The 18,090-nt window shown below is 44.8% G+C and overlaps 1 protein-coding gene across 3 annotated transcripts in view; it reads left to right on the plus strand.

Moving 5' to 3' along the window:
- Positions 1 to 18,090, plus strand: part of Dlgap2 (DLG associated protein 2) — a 715,977-nt gene that overhangs the window by 56,264 nt on the left and 641,623 nt on the right. Inside the window, exon 2 of one of the 3 annotated variants that reach the window (XM_060381433.1) lies at positions 7,195 to 7,238. The exons of the other annotated variants lie outside the window; for them this stretch is intronic. The gene's annotated coding sequence lies outside the window, so the exon portion shown is untranslated. The remainder of the gene's footprint in view (positions 1 to 7,194; positions 7,239 to 18,090) is intronic. 3 annotated transcript variants of the gene reach the window in all.

Consider the following 18,090-nt stretch of genomic DNA (forward strand, 5'->3'; position numbering starts at 1 on the left):
TCTATCTTCACAGAGGTGCTTTCCTCAAGGGTTGAATGGTCATGTTGCGGCATTCTGACGACCTCCTGGCCTGAGGGTAGATAATGTTTACAAGATTTCAGTGACCCCTCCTGTGGTGTGGCCTTCCACATCCCTAAGGGAAAGGAGTGCTCAGCTAATGGGCGTCATTGCTGCCCTACCCAAATGCCTCTTGAAAATGGCATATTGTCACTTCCAACCTGTATGTCTGAGAGGTCCCAATGATTTAACGGCTGATGCTCTTTTTCCACTTTCTGAGTGACCTAATGAGAGTGGTTTTCCACACTTGGCATCGTGTGTCAATTACTGTTTGAACTCCGAAGTGCAGACTTCTGAACAGCAGTTCTACAGCAAAGGCGGGATTGAGTTCCTCAGAGCCTGTATCACCTTTACTAAACAGTAAGTGTATACGGTTACTTCTGCCTAAGAGAATTTGTAGGCATACTTTTCAAGCCATTTTATTGGGTTTTCATATCTACCACCCTTTCCCCTCCAATCCCTTGCAATCCCCCAACACTAGGCAGGCAATAAAGAAGGTTAGAGGGGAAAGGAGAGGTAGACCTCTGTGAACTACTCCCTGCTGATCAGGGGCGTCAGGTTCCTAGGGCCCAGTACAATTTCCATCATCAGAATAGCTAGCAAACCAGCAATGGCAAATGCAGCAGCACGGACCATCAGCAACAAGGGCAGCAGCTGCCGCAGGCTTCTCGGGGCTCTCCCATTTATATCCTCTCCAGAGCCCTGGAATTAAACTACCTGCAGCTGGCAAAGATCACACCCTTCCTAGTGCATAAGATGTTAACAGCTGTGGACAATCTGAAGCAGCCCCATATTCCACACCTGGGATTAAAGCAAAAACGTACTCATATAACATACCTGGGTTCTTAAAGAAGCCAGAATTCTCACTACAATACTTGTTCTATATCTCCTTTGCAAATACTAGTTTCCTTAATTTCAGATAAGACTGGGCACACTCAGGCTGGTATAGTCAGGCACAGATTCCTGGTCTAAAGTATCTATAGTTGATTTGTTAGCTTTGAGCTCAGAGCCGGAGCCCCACCATTCATGCTGGACGAAGCTTCTCTAGTACAGCTTACTGTGTGTCAGTGTTGGCATTGAACTCAGTGACAAAAGACACGTCTAGGCACCACACTGGCTGTTCTAAACAGTAGCATCACCAGCAGGAAGCAAAGAGCAGTGTTGTCCCTGAGCTGAGCATAAGGGACATTGATTTCTAGAGTCAGGATGAAGCTGGAGGTGAGTGTCACCTTGCTCAGCTTCTGCTGGGAGAGGCTCATCAGGATCCTCAAGGTTTCTGTCATGTCTCTGTGTGTCTAGTGGGAGACTTGACTTTGGGTTACAAGGAACTTTATCAAGGGAGTAGGTTAGAAGAGAAGCCACAGAGGACAAGGCCAGAGCATGTCAGGTTCTCAAGGACGTCATCATTCATGTTCTAAGCTCCTTTGTCTTGCTGAATACCTGCTCCTGGGAGACGGCTTGATCCAGGCTTGCCATCTGTCCCACTTCATGTCTGCTTCAGAGGGAGCCCTTGAACTTCCATAGGTCTAACTACCTTCCCCCTCTTTCCAGCCTTTCTTTACCATCCCTTCCCTCTCTTCCTCTTTGTGCTGTTCTTTAAGGAAAAAAAAATGCTTTCTCTAGTGAAGAGGTAAAGGCCTTCCATATCAGCACTTCACAATCTCTGCAGCTGCTTACTTCATTTGGAGCCTCTGGACCTTTCTCTGATTATTGTCAATCTAGGTAGAGTCCTCTCTACTGATCAACTGTCCTTTCCACCAGTCAGCATGTTCTTTTAAAGCTGCCAGCTGATTATGTTGTTGCCCATATGACATCCTCCTCAAGCTAGTTCTAGTACCCTTGGTTGTCTTGCTGGATAGCAGCCATGTCTCTATGGTGCTTGCCCACTCTCTGAGCCACCTATTACACAAGCAATGAATGGCTGGATGGCTGGCTGGATGGGTAGGTGGGTGGGTGGGCAGTCAGGCGGATGGATGGATGGATGGATGGATGGATGGATGAATGGATGGGTGGGTGGATGGGTAGATGGATGGGTGGATGGGTGAATGGGTAGATGGATGGATGGATGGGTGGGTGAGTAGTTGGGTGGGTGGGTGGATGGATGGATGGGTGGGTGGGTGGATGGATGGATTACTTCTGTACAGCACTTAAATTGGACCACATTTCTTCCCTTGAGAACTTGTGATATTCAGTGCTGTGCTCCTTGCCCACTATTTTGCTTGGCAAACACATACTAAGATATGTTGGATTATCACAGTGGCTATGAGCCCTCTCAGTTTTCAAACTCTGCTTGTGGATACCATCTTAGGAACGAGAAAATGCTGCAACATCTAATATCACTTTCTTTCAAGTTTCTATTGGAACCATTTAATATAAAGTGAACAGATATTAAGATATCAATTTACCAAGTTTTAACAGTTGTATATAACCATGTAGTTATCACCCACAATGAACTGCAGGTATCCTAGGACCCAGCAAGATTTTTGCCTCCCATTCCTGGTAAATTCCCCAGACACAGTCCCAGGGCTCATGGCTTTCTGACTTCTGTCATTGCAGTTAGCTTTTCATTGCTCTAACAGAATGCGTGACGTAGACAAAGGTTACGTTGGCTCATGGCTTCAGAAGTTACGACCTGAGCTTGCTTGATTTGTTCTCTTGGCTTGCAAGAGGGCAGTGTGTCATGTTGGGAGCAGGTGGTAATTCAGAGTACCTCACTTTGTGGGACCAGAGCTTGCTTGCTTGACAAACCCTTGAAATCCCACTAAGCTGTGAACCCATCAGTGGGTCCATGTAGTGTGAATCCTTGTGGTCCAGGCACTTACAAAGGTGTATCCAGCACCAGGAGGGCAGCACATGCGCCTCTAAAACTCTTCAGAAACAAACTGTATCCGGCACATTACAGTCTTGCCTGTTTCTTGAAAAGGAAATGGTTTCTTACACTAAGCATGTCTTTGAGTTTTCTTAAATCTAATGCAATATTTTTGAAGTTTCTTGACACTCTCGCATGTATCAGTTGTTCCTTTTCTTTTGCTGCTGATTGATATCCAGTGAGTGAACTCAGGATAAGACACTTTATGGATTAATCTTCTGGTTGGTGGGCTCCTGGCTACAATAATTGGTGGCTCCTGTGAGGAACATCATGTCAATGCTTGTAGGGGTCTTCTGTGGACATACAGTTCTTCTTGAGTAAATACACAGGAGTGGGACCCCTGTGCCATGGATGCATGTGCTCAAAGTCGTACCTTTTAGGGAGACTGGCAAGGACCCCACTATAGCCGTTGCCTTTCTGTATATGCCTGCTATTGTTGCAGGGGACTGCTTGGAGCCCCAGTCCTTTCTAGCATTCCAAAATGCCAGCTGAGGACCCAAACAATTATGGTTTAATGAAATTATTTACATGTAGTTTCTCTTTGTCAGCTTTCAGACCACCTTCTAAACAGAGACAGGTCTGTTTTTCCTCAGACTATAGCACCGCTGTGCTGAGCACCTGGCCACACAGGCTTGATGATGCGAGCAGAACAGGTGCTGTTTTCTGTGCTCTCAATGTGTTTACTGTTCATCTTTCCGCTGGATGCTTTCCCTAGAATCTGAGTCTTGACTTTGGACTCGAGTGACTGGAGTAGACGGGTATGCGTTGGGTTAACGAGTCCTCACACTGCCCAGCACTCCTAGCATCTTATCTGCTGCCTGGAGACATTCAGCAATGGCTTGTTTCCAGTTAGCTGGTTTCCTCTTTGAGCATGTACCTGTCCTGCGGGGAGCTGTTCTCAGAGAAACCTCTGTTCAGGTTTCTACCTCAGTCCTTTCCCTGCTAAGCACACGGTTGCTCCCAGAATATTCAGCAAGAGCCTGCCATACACGGGCATGGCTTTGTGGTTGCTTGTGTCCTCTGCAAAGAAGGGAGGAGGAGAAGGAGGAAGAAGAGGAGGAGAGAAAAAGGAGGAAGAAGAGCAGGAGGAGTGAGTGGTGGTGGCAGGGGCAGTGTGGCATATTGCTGAGGGAATCCAAATAGTTGATGAATAGAAAGAAGACACACTGGGATCTCAGGCTGTGAGTCAGCTTGGCTCCAGTCTTGCTTGGAGCTTCGCTGTGCATGCCTGACTACAAGCGCAATGACGAGGCATGTTCTGCAAAAGTGCATTTTGCTAACGATGCACATCAAATAATCAATACTGACTGTGAGCTCACTTGAATTGTGAGAACGAGTGAAATACGGGGAATAGCCGCTTTGCTAATTATGGTGATTGGATGAGCACTCCCATATGCCTTAATTACAGCTATTGTGATGCTCAGGCAGAGAGAACCTTGAAGACTTTGGGATGTTATTAACAGCCTTCGCGGTGGTCCTACTTCCTAGAGAAAAATCACCCTCTGCTGCTGTTTGTGTCCTTGCTGGGATCCTATCTGCACAAAAGTCAGGTAGATCTGGAGGTGCAGTTTTGTGCCATTTGGGTTGGAGGCTCTTCAGCACCTCTACACACCCAGGAGGATTTTCTTGCATGGTGGTGTTTACAAAAGACCTGGGGTTGTTTATGTGTTAAAGTTGCTCAGGGATGGTGTTTTCTAAAGAGAGGAAGGCCTGGGTGGAGAGGCTCACTGAAGACGCTCCATGACATTTGCTCACAATTTTGGTGGTGGGCCGCCTCTGTACTGTGCTCTTAGACTATTGTAGATACCAAGGACACATGGCTGTGACTCGGGGACACAGATACTGGCTCTTAGCTCTTGCAGTGGGATGGTTTCCATCCACAGTGGAAATGGGCAACCTTCTATTTGGGTAGGGCTCAAGTCCTGTCGCCTTGGAAACTGATGCTGACAGAGCAGGAAGCCTCACTGGTGAATAAAAACTCTGTGTTGGGAGGGGGGGTTGGTCTGTGGGCCATTGTGTATCTGGGTTACCTATGTGTATGTGCTTGTATGTTTGTGTGTCTGTGTATATGTGTGTTGTTTTGTAAGTGATGCTATATTTGGGCATGACATTTGTTGGAAGTAGGTTGGAGCCCACAATCGTCCCTTTTCCACGTGACACTCTCCTCAGCCCTGCCACTGTCTTTGCTTCCCTTGGAGTGCTGTCTACTCTTCCTGCCTCTGAATGCTGTCCCCTGTCTGGAGCTGGCTGTCTTTTATAGGTCCATGCATCTAAGCTTACTCCTTTCACGAGTTCCTTTGACAATGGTCTTCTTTGCTTGTGTGCACGTCATACCAAACAATAGTCTGCACCTGGCACCTCATCTGGGCGCTTCCTTCTCGCGTCACAGAATTCTAGACATGTATTATCTACCACTCTAGAGCCGGTGGAACCTGGGAGACGGAGCCTAAACGAGGCAGACTAAAGTCTTATGCTGTAGCCAACTTTATTCAGAGTGTCAGACACTTTAAACTCTGAGGGTCAAGGAAAATCACCTGAATGAAGTTCTCGTGAGTTCAGCATATATAGCTACAAGCACAAGCCCAGTGTGGCAAAATCATGTTTCCATAGAGGCATAGAAACAAAGAACAATGCCCGATTGTAATGAATAATCCAAAGTAAACTCATTCCTCTCCACTATCCCTGGGAGGGGCACTGAAAACACACTCCAAGAAGAATTCTGTGTTTTTGAAGAAATGGAGGTCACAAGACTCTTTGTTTCTTGAGAGTTTTCACAAAAGCACTCAGAATTCCTTTCTCAGGACTGCGTTCATGGACCATGTTCTGACAATGTATGATCCTCCTGCCTCAGCTCCTTGAATGTTGAGATTACAGGCATGTGGCATCAGGCCATAAAGCCCCAAAGCAGTAACCATTATTAATGTTTATTTTACACACTTGAAGTTGACGACACGTTAGCATGATCCCGAGTAGTTAAAGGCTACCAGAGACAAGCAGGCTAGCTTATCCATCATGGAGAACAGCTAAAATCTACTTGTTAATGGTTGGGCAAGGTACAGAATTGACAATTGAGGGAGAGAGAGTCTTCAGGGCTACTGCTTGCTTAGCTGCTTTTATAGCTGCAGTGGTTCTGAGAACCTGGGGTCCCTTAGCTGCTGAAAGGCCCCGGCGGATGCTGTTCCCAGGGAGGTGCTCTTGCAAGGACTTTACAATGTTCACAGCCAGAGAAATTGTTTTCCCTTGTTGTTAGTGGCCAGTTTCTTCTTTCCTAAAGCTGATTATACAAATTCTACTTTATATCAATTTTCTCAGGACCTCAGCCCTCCCCAGAAATATAAATGTGTGGGCCAAAGGGACTATATTGTAAATTAGCCAGGGAAATATCCCATCTCTTGGACTTTGCCATATTTATGCCAAAATTATGAGCATAATAAATGAGCACATTAACTTTGTGTTGCATTATTGATTAAAAATTAACATTTTGCTAGCATCAGGAAGGAAACGCAATTTAAAAACTTAGGGATTTCATGAGGAATTTGACAGTAGATTGTGGATAAAAAAGACAGGCTGGCTAAATACGTTCAACCTGTAGCCCTGGCGAGATGAAGCTGCACTTCTGTTGCTAGGGTAGAAAGAGGCACGTGTTGTGAATTTTAACGGCGCCAAGTGTGTTGGCTCAGAATAGAGAGCAGTGCCTTCTCCCGTGACTGTGTGGAGCACCCAGGCATGCTCACGGAGGGCTGTGGGAAGGCCACACGTGTGTTAGATGTTGCCGCCCCGGCCTCTGGAGTCAAGAGTCCTTCAAGGTCTGCTTTAGTTCAGCAGTGTTCTTGCTTTTGAGGGGCCGTGTCTCGGCCTCACCTTTCTTGGTGTGCCAGCGTTAACCCTCTTGTCTTAGCTGACGGAGAAGCTAACCTGGGCGGGCACTCTATGGTTGTAAATTCATCACGGGTGTGTTAGCCTCTCTGCTTTTCAGCACTGGGTGTGCCCTGTGAGCTGAGCCAGCCCTGTGCGCAGCGGCTGAACTCTTGTCATTCCTCATCCACCTCAAAGTCTTGTCAGTGACAGAAGAGGTTGACGTTTTGCAGTTTGTTCTGTAATTTCCAATTTGTGCTCATTTGAGGAAATCGGCACTCGCTTCAGCTGCCTGCACTTTGACTAGGAAAATTTTGACATAAGAACATGAGAGGAAATAAATTTAATTATTTCTTCTCTTTTCCCCAAGAGTGTTGGAAAGTGCCTTATACATTTTTTTTTTTAAATCTCAGATTCAACTATAGGATCCAGAAAGAGCCACGGATAAACTCCACAGGTTTGTACCAAGTTATCTTTCCATCTTACGGTCTGAGCAGTTTTCAGCAAGAGTGAGTTGCTCCTAGCAACTGATGCCTGTCTAAAGAGAGCTCTGTCTGGTTTTCCTCTCCCTTTTAGCATGTCCAGCATAGTGAAGGTGGGGTGTGCCCGTAGAAGAGATTGAGAAGGCTCACTCCGTCCCCCGACCTGGTCTTCCCCACACTCCTCCTATGTGTCTCTTTTTATCCAGGGGAGTTTTGTCTTCCTCAAATGCCATCCTCACAGCTGCTGTTTCTGCTGTCTCTGTCTGTACTGAGGGGCCTGTGTGGGGCTCAGCTTCTCTGCCATAGCTTCTCAGCCCCCATCCCATTCTTAGATGCCTTCTTAGATTCTCACTGGTCTCAGCCCTTCTCCAAACTGCAGCCCACACCTGTTACGGCTCCCCACTCGCAGTGGAGCCATGTTTCCGAATGTCCTTCAGTGTACCTGGTTTTGAATTGCCACACAGCCTGTGTAGTTTCTTAGGTTCAGGAAGTCTACATTTATAATCATCATGCCAAATGTGTTGTGTATCACCCTGCTGTAACCTTGTTTGGTCGTGATCTGGGCTGGGGATGCAGCCAACGCTTACAGTCATGCTTCTGTGGGAAATGAAACTACACTAAGACTTTCGGCTTTGTTTCTTAGTTTCTGCTGGAGGGAAGAAAATGGCAGAATGCAGCAGTCTGGTAATTTGTTTATCACATTACACTTGCCCAGCCCCATTGGAAACCTCATGGAAAGCCAGGTATAAGACCTTACAACTCAAGGAAGATGCCGGGCATTGGTGACTAGGCTAGAACTGAAGCTTGTACAGTCATCTAGAATTTATTTGGAAGTGATAGAGCCACAGCTCATTTTGGTTTATGCAGATGGTGTTTGTAGGCGCAGGCCCTGAAGGCTCAAGGGATAAGTTAAGGGTGTGGGTTCTCCTCCACCTGGTGCCATGTTCCAGAAGAGCCTGTGGCTTTCTCCCAAGTGACCTTCCCATGGGACCTGTGGCATCTGCTGCCTCCAGAATCTTCCAAATGTCCTAGCAGAAACCACACCATTGATTGTCCTTAAGTCAACCATGTAATGCCAATAACTTAAATAGTTCCCACGGATGAAGGACAGGCCACACCAGATGTCCAGTTCTAGATCATATGAACACAGCACTCTCCCCAAGGGTGGAGTAGGGGTGATTCTTCCAGGATGGCTGAAGCAGGCCACAGGAGGAAGGTTTGGCTCTGCAGGTGGTGGCCACGATCTTAACCACGTTGTTATTTATCAAGATCTTTGCTCTAAGTTTTGGAGTGTGGGTTGGCATGTCAGAGTTTGGTACTATTCTTGAGTGTTTTTTTTAAACGCAATGCAGAGAAAGTGTGATTGATTGAGCAGTTTCACTCTCCAGGACCATAATTAAGTGAAGCTATAGACTTTCCTACTTTTCTATGTAATTCTCAATGTAACATCAAATTTCTAACTGAAGAGGTTATAGATATTAGAGACTAATACTCAAGAGAACAAATACCAAATTATCACCTGGACATGTAAGAACAAGATTGACAGCAATAAAAAAAAATGGCACACACCCATCATCATGGTTGGGATTGTGGTACTGAGCTCCCTGCAGAGGATGCCCCTCACTGTGAACTCCTGCCTTCAGTGAGAAACAGTGTTTGTATATGTATCTGTGATGGGGTGGGGAGGGGCCAGGGGGTAGGACACAAAGCAACAGAGAGACTGATATTACCGACTGATTGTGGAGGTCAGAAGACAGCTTTAAGGAGTCCGTTTTCTATGTCCACCAAGGATTCTGGGGACTGAACTCAAGGTACTTCTATGCTCTATGCCACCTTGCTGGACCTCAAACAGTTCTTGATGAAAATATGTTTTGCTGTGTTGTCTCCTGTGTGCAGTCTCCCTGAAGTTTAAACTCCTCTGCTCTGTGGTGAAGGAAGACATGTAAATCCTTGTTTGTTCTCATCTCCTTTCTCCCTCCTGCTTGTCTTATGTTTGTTAGAAGTATACACTCTGATTTCCAGGCCACTTGGCCATGTTTTTCTACATTTTCCTTTGTGCTTAAGGCTCCTTTTGAAATGGAAGCGTTTCATCTCACAAGGAGGAGGAGGGGGATGAGCGAGAACACTCTTAAAGCAGACAGAGAAAAAGCTCGAAGGGTTTGTGATGACACCAGATAGAGGAAGCTCGCGCAGTAAACAACTGATCACAGCACAGTTGCTCCACACGGGTCCAGGGAGCAAGCCAGAGCTAGAACTCTGCTTTGGAATCCTGCTAATTAGTGTCATTCTGCATGAGCCGGTCTCAGTCCACCTGACTGCGGCAGATCTGGTGGCTTTCCCCGGTAGGCCTGCTGCGACCTGTAGAGAAGATGCCGTGCTTCCTGTTTTACAGTGAGGCACAAAGGTTGGCACGGATGAATTCTCTTGGGCTCTTATACATGGATGGCCTGATTGTGACTGCAGCAGGGGTGGGAGGAAGTGGAGCTGAGTCCATGTACAGGTTTGCACAGGGGAGGCTGTTGACACTGCGAGATGCGTAAAAGGAGAAGAGCCTCTAGATTATGACATACAGTTATCGTACATCTGTTTTTTCTGATGCTCAGTGTGGCTCTGTGGCTGCTGCAGTTTTAGGAAGTCCACATCTTCTGGGAGAAATCATGGCCCTGAAAGCTGTGTCAATCAGTGGAACTCTGGAGAGGGATCTAAGCCATGGGTTCCCTCCCCCTTTCTCAGAAGAGACCAGAAGGGCTCCGGAGGAGTATCTGTGCCTTCCAGGAAGATTAGGTGGCCTGTGCTGTGTACTAGGTTAGCCTTGTGCCGGGTAAATGGTGAAACAGGGCACGTATCCATGTAACACAGGGCCCTCCATACCCAGTGTGCAGCTGTGTGACATGTAGCCGTCACGGCACTCACTGGCACACTTGCAGTAGTTCTGTGCCTCACGCTGGAGACACGACCAGGGGTTGAGGCAGCTCTTTCAGAGAAACAGCAGAAGTGCTCAGCAGTGACATTTGTATTCCGTGCTGTCACCTTGTTTGGTAGGAGATAGAATAAAAGATTTTATGTCAGTTTCCCGTATGTGTCCTAAAATGCAACCTGTTTTGGAGAATGTCTCATGTGCTGCTGAGAAGAATGTATGTTTTTCAGTGTTTGGGTAGAATGTTCTGTAGATATCTGTTAGATTAATTATATTTATGTTGTCATTTAATTTCAGTATTTCTCTGTTTAGTTTTTATCCAGATGACCTGTTTATTGGTAAGAGTCGGGTATTGAAGTCACCTACACTCTCTGTATTAAATTTAATCTGCAGGTTTGCATTTAGTGGTGTTTGATTCATGAAACCAGCAGTACCTGTGTTTGGTGTTTATACTTAAGATGCCCCGTTGATGGATTGTAGCCTTAATGAGCATGAAATAACCCTATCTTCTGACTAGCTTATGTTTGAACTCTATTTTGCTAGATGTCAGAATAGCCACATCTGCTTGTTTTCTAGTTCTGTTTGGCTGGAACACCTTATCTACTCTTTTACTCTAAAGTGGTACCCAGTGTTCAGGTAGGTAAGCCTATATGGGACATTTCTCTTCTGAATCACAACATCCAACTCCCTTGTCTCTACTGGCTCACGGCCATATCATGATGAAAAAATTCATTTACTTCAACTTAAAAATTCCCCATAGTCCTTACCAGTCAACACTGCTTAAAGGCCGAAGACCAAAGTCTCTTCTGAGACTCAAGGCAATCCTTTAACTGTGATTTCCCCCTTGAAAACAAATAAACCTATGAGCAAACCAAATTTACACTCCCCACACAATGGCACATAATATATAATCCCATTTCAGAAGGGAGGAATCAGGGTAGTGAGAAAAATACTGGATCAGAGCAAGACCAAATCCCAGCAAACAAACAGCAAATCCTGATGCCCGCTGTCCAATGACTGAGATTTCAGTTTTATAGCATTTAGATGACTCTACCATGCCAACTCCACTGCCTATGGCATATATCTGTTTTTTTGGCTGTTTTAGTCCCTGTATGTAGTTCTACTTGATGAATAGCTTATTTCTCTGGCATCTGTGACATCTTTGTATCTCCAGAGGCAGCCAGGCTTCACTTTAGGAGCCTTATGCCTTGGCTTCTCTGGCCTCCTGTCCTCTCAGTGTCTTCTCTCTGGGACTCCCGTGCCACACGTAGATTGGTCTCAGTGTTTCTCTGAAGTCAAGGAGGAAGATCCGAGCCCTTCATGCCCTCCTTGCATTTTTATACTTCTGAAAGCCAGTTATCACATGGACAGCAGTGTCACGTTCAGTGCAGGCTTGGAGTGGACCCTTGCCCCCTTTGACTGCACTAGCAGCAGCTTTTTATGTTGAAGCGTTTGCCTTCTAGAAGCAAACAGTGCTTTAGGCTCTCCTTTCTCATGGTGGAAGCTTGTCTGTGTGGAGCCTTCTCTGAGGGCACCCTTTCCAGTGTTCCAGTGTGGAGCAAGAGGCTTCTTAAAGGTAGCACTCTCTTTAGCAACTATAGCCTGTCTTTGAACTCAGGCCTTGTCTGTAACTTTAAGTCTTATAGTGCTCTTTTCTTCTCCAAACCGTGTGTGTGTGTGTGTGAACTGCTTGACCTCTTGTTAAATGTAGAGCTGCATAAAAGTTATCAGTAACAGCTATGGCAAAGATTCAACATTATGTTGTCTTAAAATTTCCTCTACCAAATAAATTAGTCCGTTACAGTTTTTTTTTTTTTTTTTTTTCCTATCCTGACCTATTGACCATTACCTTTTAATCTTGCCTCAGGGGAATTCTCAGGATACAAGGAGAAGGCTGCCAGATTCTTCACCAAAATATCTCAAGTATCTGCTGGCTTAGTTGCTATTAGCGTCCTGGCTTGTGTCTGAAACCTCATGAGCGGGCCTCTGCCATCTACACTTCTGTCCACACCACTGTCTTCTAGGCTCCTACTAGAATGGCCCACCAAGCTCTGCTCACAGCATACATCTGCATGTCTAGTTCATAGTTTCAAAGTTGTTTTCCTCCGAAAACCAACAAAAAGATGCATCTTGTTTTCTAATCCAATCTGTTAGTCTATTTCTTTTTACTGGGCACTGAAGCAGTTAATAATAGGGCTGCTACTGAAACGTGTGTGTTCAGGTCTGGTGTTTTGGTCATTTGTGGTGCTTTCTGAGACATCTTTTGATTAGCTGTTCTTGTGTAGTTTATCCCCCCTGTGGCTTCTGTGGGTATGTTTACTCCTTTGTTACCTATGAAGCATTTCTTTCAGTATGCTCTGTAGAGTTGCATAGTAGCCATAGGCTCCTATAGTCCGTTTTTATCATGGAGCCTTTGTTTTTTTATTTATTTTTATTTTTATTTTTATTTTTAGTTGCATTTTATTGACTCTGTATCCCAGCTGTATCCCGCTCCCTCATTCCCTCCCAATCCCACTCTCCCTCCATCATCTCCTCCCTGCCCCTTTCCAAGTCCACTGCTTGGGAAGGACCTCCTCCCCTTTCATCTGACCCTGTTTTATCAGGTATCTTCGGGACTGGCTGCAAAGTCCTCCTCTGTGGCCTAGCAGAACTGCTCCTCCCATGGGGGGTGGGGAGGTCAAAGAGCCTGCCATTGAGTTCATGTCAGAAATAGTCCCTGTTCCCCTTACTATGGGAAACCAACCAGTTGGTTACTGACCTACCACGGGCTACATCTGAGCAGAGGTTCTAGGTTATATCCATACATGGTCCTTGGTGGACTATCAGTCTAAGACCCCAGTGCCCAGATATATTTGGTCCTTGTGGAGCTCTTATCCTTTCCACGTCATACTAACTCCCCCTTCTTTCATATGTTTTCCTGCACTCTGTCGAAGGTTTGGTTATGAGTCTTAGTATCTGCTTTGATACACTGCTAGGTAGAGTCTTTCAGAGGCCCTCTGTGGTAGGCTCCTATCCTGTTACTTGTTTTCTCCTACGTCCAATGCACATCCCATTTGTCTTTCTAAGTGAGGGTTGATCATCTTACCCCGTGATGGAGCTTTTTTTTATTGTCCCGTCTCTTACAAAAGATAGATTTGCTGGGTATAACATTCCTGGTTGTTAGTCGTGGCTAACTTAGCCCTTCTCTCTTGCAGCTTACAGCTTTCTGTTTTTTTAGGGCTTTTAACTCTACACACCATAGGACATTTCTTTGCTAGTCCCGTCTTTTCAGTGTTCTGTAGGTCTCTTGTACCAGTATGGGAATCACATTGTCAAGATTTGGGAAGTTTTATTTTATGATTTTATTGAAAAAAAAATTATGTCTTTGATCTGGGATCTCTTCTCTTTTATGTTCATAGTTCTTCAGTCTGGTCTTTTCATGGTATTCCAAAGATACTGAATGTTCTGTTTTAAAAAATAATTATCATTTTTTTTGTGTGACTGACTCATCTAACTCCTCTACCTTGTTTCCAAGCCCTGACACTGTTTCCTCATAATGCATTCTGTTGGTGAGAATTTCCAGTGATCTTTCTATTCAACAAATTAAAATTTTCATGTCCGTCTTCATTTCAGCCTGTGTTTTCTTCAATATTTCTCTTTATTGAATTCTATTTTCATACTACAAATTGTCTTTCTTATTTCATTTAGCTGTTTGTGTTTCCTTGGGATTTAATTGGTTTATTCCTGCCTCTCTCCATTCAGGTTTTTGTTCATGTCCTCTTTAAATTCTCTGAATATATTTATATTTTTTTCTCTTGAATTCAGTATCTTGAATTTCATCGAAGTTGTTGTCATTGAGGACCATTACTATGGGATTGGTGTATTTTGGGAGGGAGAGTATTGTTATAGTTTTTCATATTGCTTTTGTTTTTCCAATGAGACCTGGAAATCTGGGGTTAGGTTTTGGTTCAATGTTTTGCTACATGCTTTCAGCTCACCAGGTCAGAGATCAGAGGTGACTGTCAGACCAGCTGGACTAGGGAAGAGTGGCAGGTGCAGAGGTGGTCTGGGGAGAAGGGGTTGTTTATCAGGTCTGCTCACCTGAGCTGCTAGAGGATGAAGAGGGCTCTTGACACAGGAAAGGATATGGGGGAGTTGAGTATGGAGGGACTGTCTTGCTGGTTACTAGTCCATGGGTCAGTCTGAGTGGGGCTTTCTAGCACTGGAGGGGGTTGCAGGCTATCAGTGTTAAAGGCGGTGCCTGTCCTGGTCCAAGGCAGTTTGGCTGGAGTGGGCTTCTAGGGGTTTCTTTATTTGGAATTTTGATCAGCCTGTTGACCTTTACTTAGAACATTTATTTTCATGTCAATTTTTGTGGCCAAAGAACTGTCACCACTTGCTGGAGGTGAGCTTTGTAATCCCCACCCCACAGTTCCTCTCTGTTGTCTGTATGTCTCTTCCTCCCTGCTACCCTTTGAATCTCTGTCTTTTTTTCTGTTCCTCTCTTCATACCTTTCCCTCTATATACCTCACAGTTTTTGGCAGCTACTTCACGTATCCCTAATATCTTAGGTACCCTTGGCTTGACCTGTCTAATTCAGGGTGCTTCCTTGATGATATGGCATTGGGGAGAAAAGAGAATATCTTCTTTTTGTTGTAAGAATCTGTTTCCAGTATGATGGAAGTTAGTGAAGATGGAGTGAAACTTCTGTGACGATATTTCCCTCAGTGAGAGACCGCAGCTTGACCGAATGGCTCCTCACATTCCCCAAGGAGGGGGCATCCCACAGTCCTGCGGGTGCTGTAGGGTAGTTGTCTGTATTTTCTTGTCTGTCTTACTCCCTGTCGTGTGATTCTTCCTGGAAGCGCTGCTGGGCGTCTGTCTGTCTGTCCCCAGTGCTGACACACCTGGCTCCCCAGTGTTGACATGCCTGGCTCACAAAGTCTTGAGTCTGGGACCGACTCACAGCCAACACAGTTAACGTGGAAAATACTTGCTCTCGGAGGGATCAGTGTTCGCATGGTGAGAGGGTCCTACTCCTACACCCTTCTGACCACCCTGTTTGGGAGCCGCAGACTCACAGGACTGCATCTGTCTTATTTTCTCTGTGAAGTCTGTGAACGTCCCACCAGGAACCTGGGGCTGACCATCTTTACCTTCGTTTCCACCACCCACCCCTGTCTTCTAAGCCCTCCAATTTTGCTATTTCACTTGAAATTTTGATTTTGTCCAAATTCATGTTATACTGAAATGCTCTTTATTATCTTTTTAGTCGTTAATTAAACTATTTGGCAAAACATAGTGTAGCCAACCCGGTATATACCATTACACACACCCATGCTAATGGCAGTGCGACACATATGAAACAGCCACAGATATGAAGTGGTATATGGCCAATCTCTTCTAATTGGATTTCACACAAGGCTCCTTGACACCTCTTGTTTTTGAAGTGTGTTCTATAAATGAGAACTTCATTGCACTCTAAATTGCTTTTCTATAATTGTTATTTATGGCGTATGACACCCTGTAATTTTTCCTAACCTTTGTTTGCTAAATTATATTGGTATTTTCAATAGGATAATCAACTGCAAAGGGGCATAATTGAGTTTTCTTGTCTGATTTGTGTATTAGTGACTTTAAAAACTGTGGACAGGAGAGGAAGAAAAATGGTTCCTAGCAACTTGTGAATCAATTTCCTTGTGTCACTGCATGGGCTTTCTTACTGTGCCAACAGGTGCCCGAGCTCAATTCCCAATAGTTCCCATATTTGGTGATGTAGTTGTATTACGTAGGGACATATGTTTAAATGTAAAAGTTGAGGAGGTCTTTGTCCTTCTTAACTCCAGGGGTATTTGTGGGTACCGTCTATGGCTGTTTGACCTGTCAAAGCAGGTGCATGTGAAGCAAGTAGAAGACCTTGAGCCCTCCTCCAGACACTCATCCTGCTGTCTCAGTGATGTTCTTGTTACTGTTACTGGATTGTCCACAGTCATATTGCTCCATCCAGAGGAATCTGGTTGCACCATCTGCCATGGGGCAAACCTTTGACGTGGGACAGACAAGGTCTCTCTTCTTGTCTCCAAGGCAATTCCTCATAGTGTGAATTCTCTGATGACACTTTCTGGAAGACGACAACAACAACAACAAAAATCATTGAGAATCCTGGCCAGTCCTCCTGCCACCTTGCATGTGTGCTAAGCATCTGGCCGAGGACAGTCTATAAAAAGAGTAGGAACAACAGCATCGCTGAGTGACTGAACCAGCCTGCCTTGGGCTGTAGACTTGGGCAGGTATGGGGTCAGTTAATCAACTTAGCATTCACAAAGAGTTTGAGTTAGTCTCTCTGTCACGTACAGCTGAACCCAAGGATCTGGCAGAGCCACACAGGGAGTGATTTCTCCAGACTGTCTTTGACAGTCAAGGTTCCCCAGAGGACTGTGGTGAAGAGGATGCACAACTGTTTCTATATCTCTTGAGAGGACAAAGGTGAGCGGGAGACTCATCACCAGGCGGTGGCTCTGGGGACCACAGATGCTGGGGACTCCATGGAGGGTCTCCAGGAGACCAGGAAATTGGTGCTGGAGTTTGATGCACTTGCTCACTTCCCCATGACCTTGTGAGCTTCATCCTGTGTGAGGACATGAGAGGCTGAACTTAGGGGCAGTTGCGGCAGGAAACCTCTGCCTTTAGTGCCCTCAGAGGACATCTTCTGTTCCAGTCTTCCAGTGACTGTAGTTATTCCCCTGGGAAAAAGAAGGTGTGGCAGTGCAGGTCAGGGAAGTCCCTTGTCATTAGGGACACAAGGCCATTGGAGAATGATTCTGTTGCCAATAGTTAGATGTCAGGATGCTTCAATAAAGCCTATGGCTATGAGGAGCGTGCCACAAATGAATCAGACAGCCATCAGATAGAATTAAGTTGGCCACAGAGCCTTGCATTGGTAGTATGTTAAAGTTAGATTAACAGATTAGTAATCAGCATTTAGGAAGAACTGAGTTGCAAAGTCAGATCAACATTGTGATGGCCTGGAAGTATAGGACTACTGAATTCAAGACGAAATAGTGATCATGCTAATATACTTTTAGTAAAGGTGCTATTTAAGCCATATTGATTCAGTTTAATGGTGCTTTTGGGTATATGTTTATGTGGCTGCAAAGTCATTAGAGACTCTCTTTTCTTACTCTCAAAACATGGGAGCACCACACAAAATGAGTTCTAAGGTAATGCTTGGGAAAACAGCCGATTCGAATCACTAAAGAAATAACTTCCTGCCACTCACTGCTTCCGAGAATCCCCAGACTGGATTAGACAAACAGGACAAAATTTATAGGAATTTTCCCAAGCCTTAAGATAATCTGTAGGGTTTTTTTTTTTTTTTTTTCAAGAAATTTGAAAGTCAAAGTGAAATGGTAGTTTTCTCATGGACTATAATGATGAGCACCAGCTAAAGTCAGATAACTTTAATGGCCATAGGCAGAGATACAGGTTCTCATCATTGTTTCATGTTTCATACATTCAACATGCGATTTTTATAAACCAATACTTTTATGTTATTTGAACTTTCCTCAAGTAGTAAACATCATTGCCTTTTAGTTATTTCAAAACTGAGTTAATTTAGCAGAAAAAGATCATCTCACTTAAGATAGTGAATAATATTAAAAAAAAAAAGAGCCAATTCAGTCTACCTGGATGTGAAATATGAGCAAGTGGGATTTGCTCTATAAATGAAAAGTATCACTTCAGCAGTAAGATCTTGGTTGTAATAATACATGAAGTGAGCACAGAGAAAAAAACCATAATTATATCAACAGATAATGGAAGACCTTGATACAGTGTAACAGCCACTTCGGATAACATTTCAAATGAATATAAATGATATAAATGGATGTAGCATCTGGCAGACTGTAGAAAACTCTGAAACAGGACTCTA

The sequence above is a fragment of the Meriones unguiculatus genome, chromosome 4 (assembly GCF_030254825.1).
Source record: "Meriones unguiculatus strain TT.TT164.6M chromosome 4, Bangor_MerUng_6.1, whole genome shotgun sequence".
NCBI lineage: Eukaryota > Metazoa > Chordata > Mammalia > Rodentia > Muridae > Meriones > Meriones unguiculatus.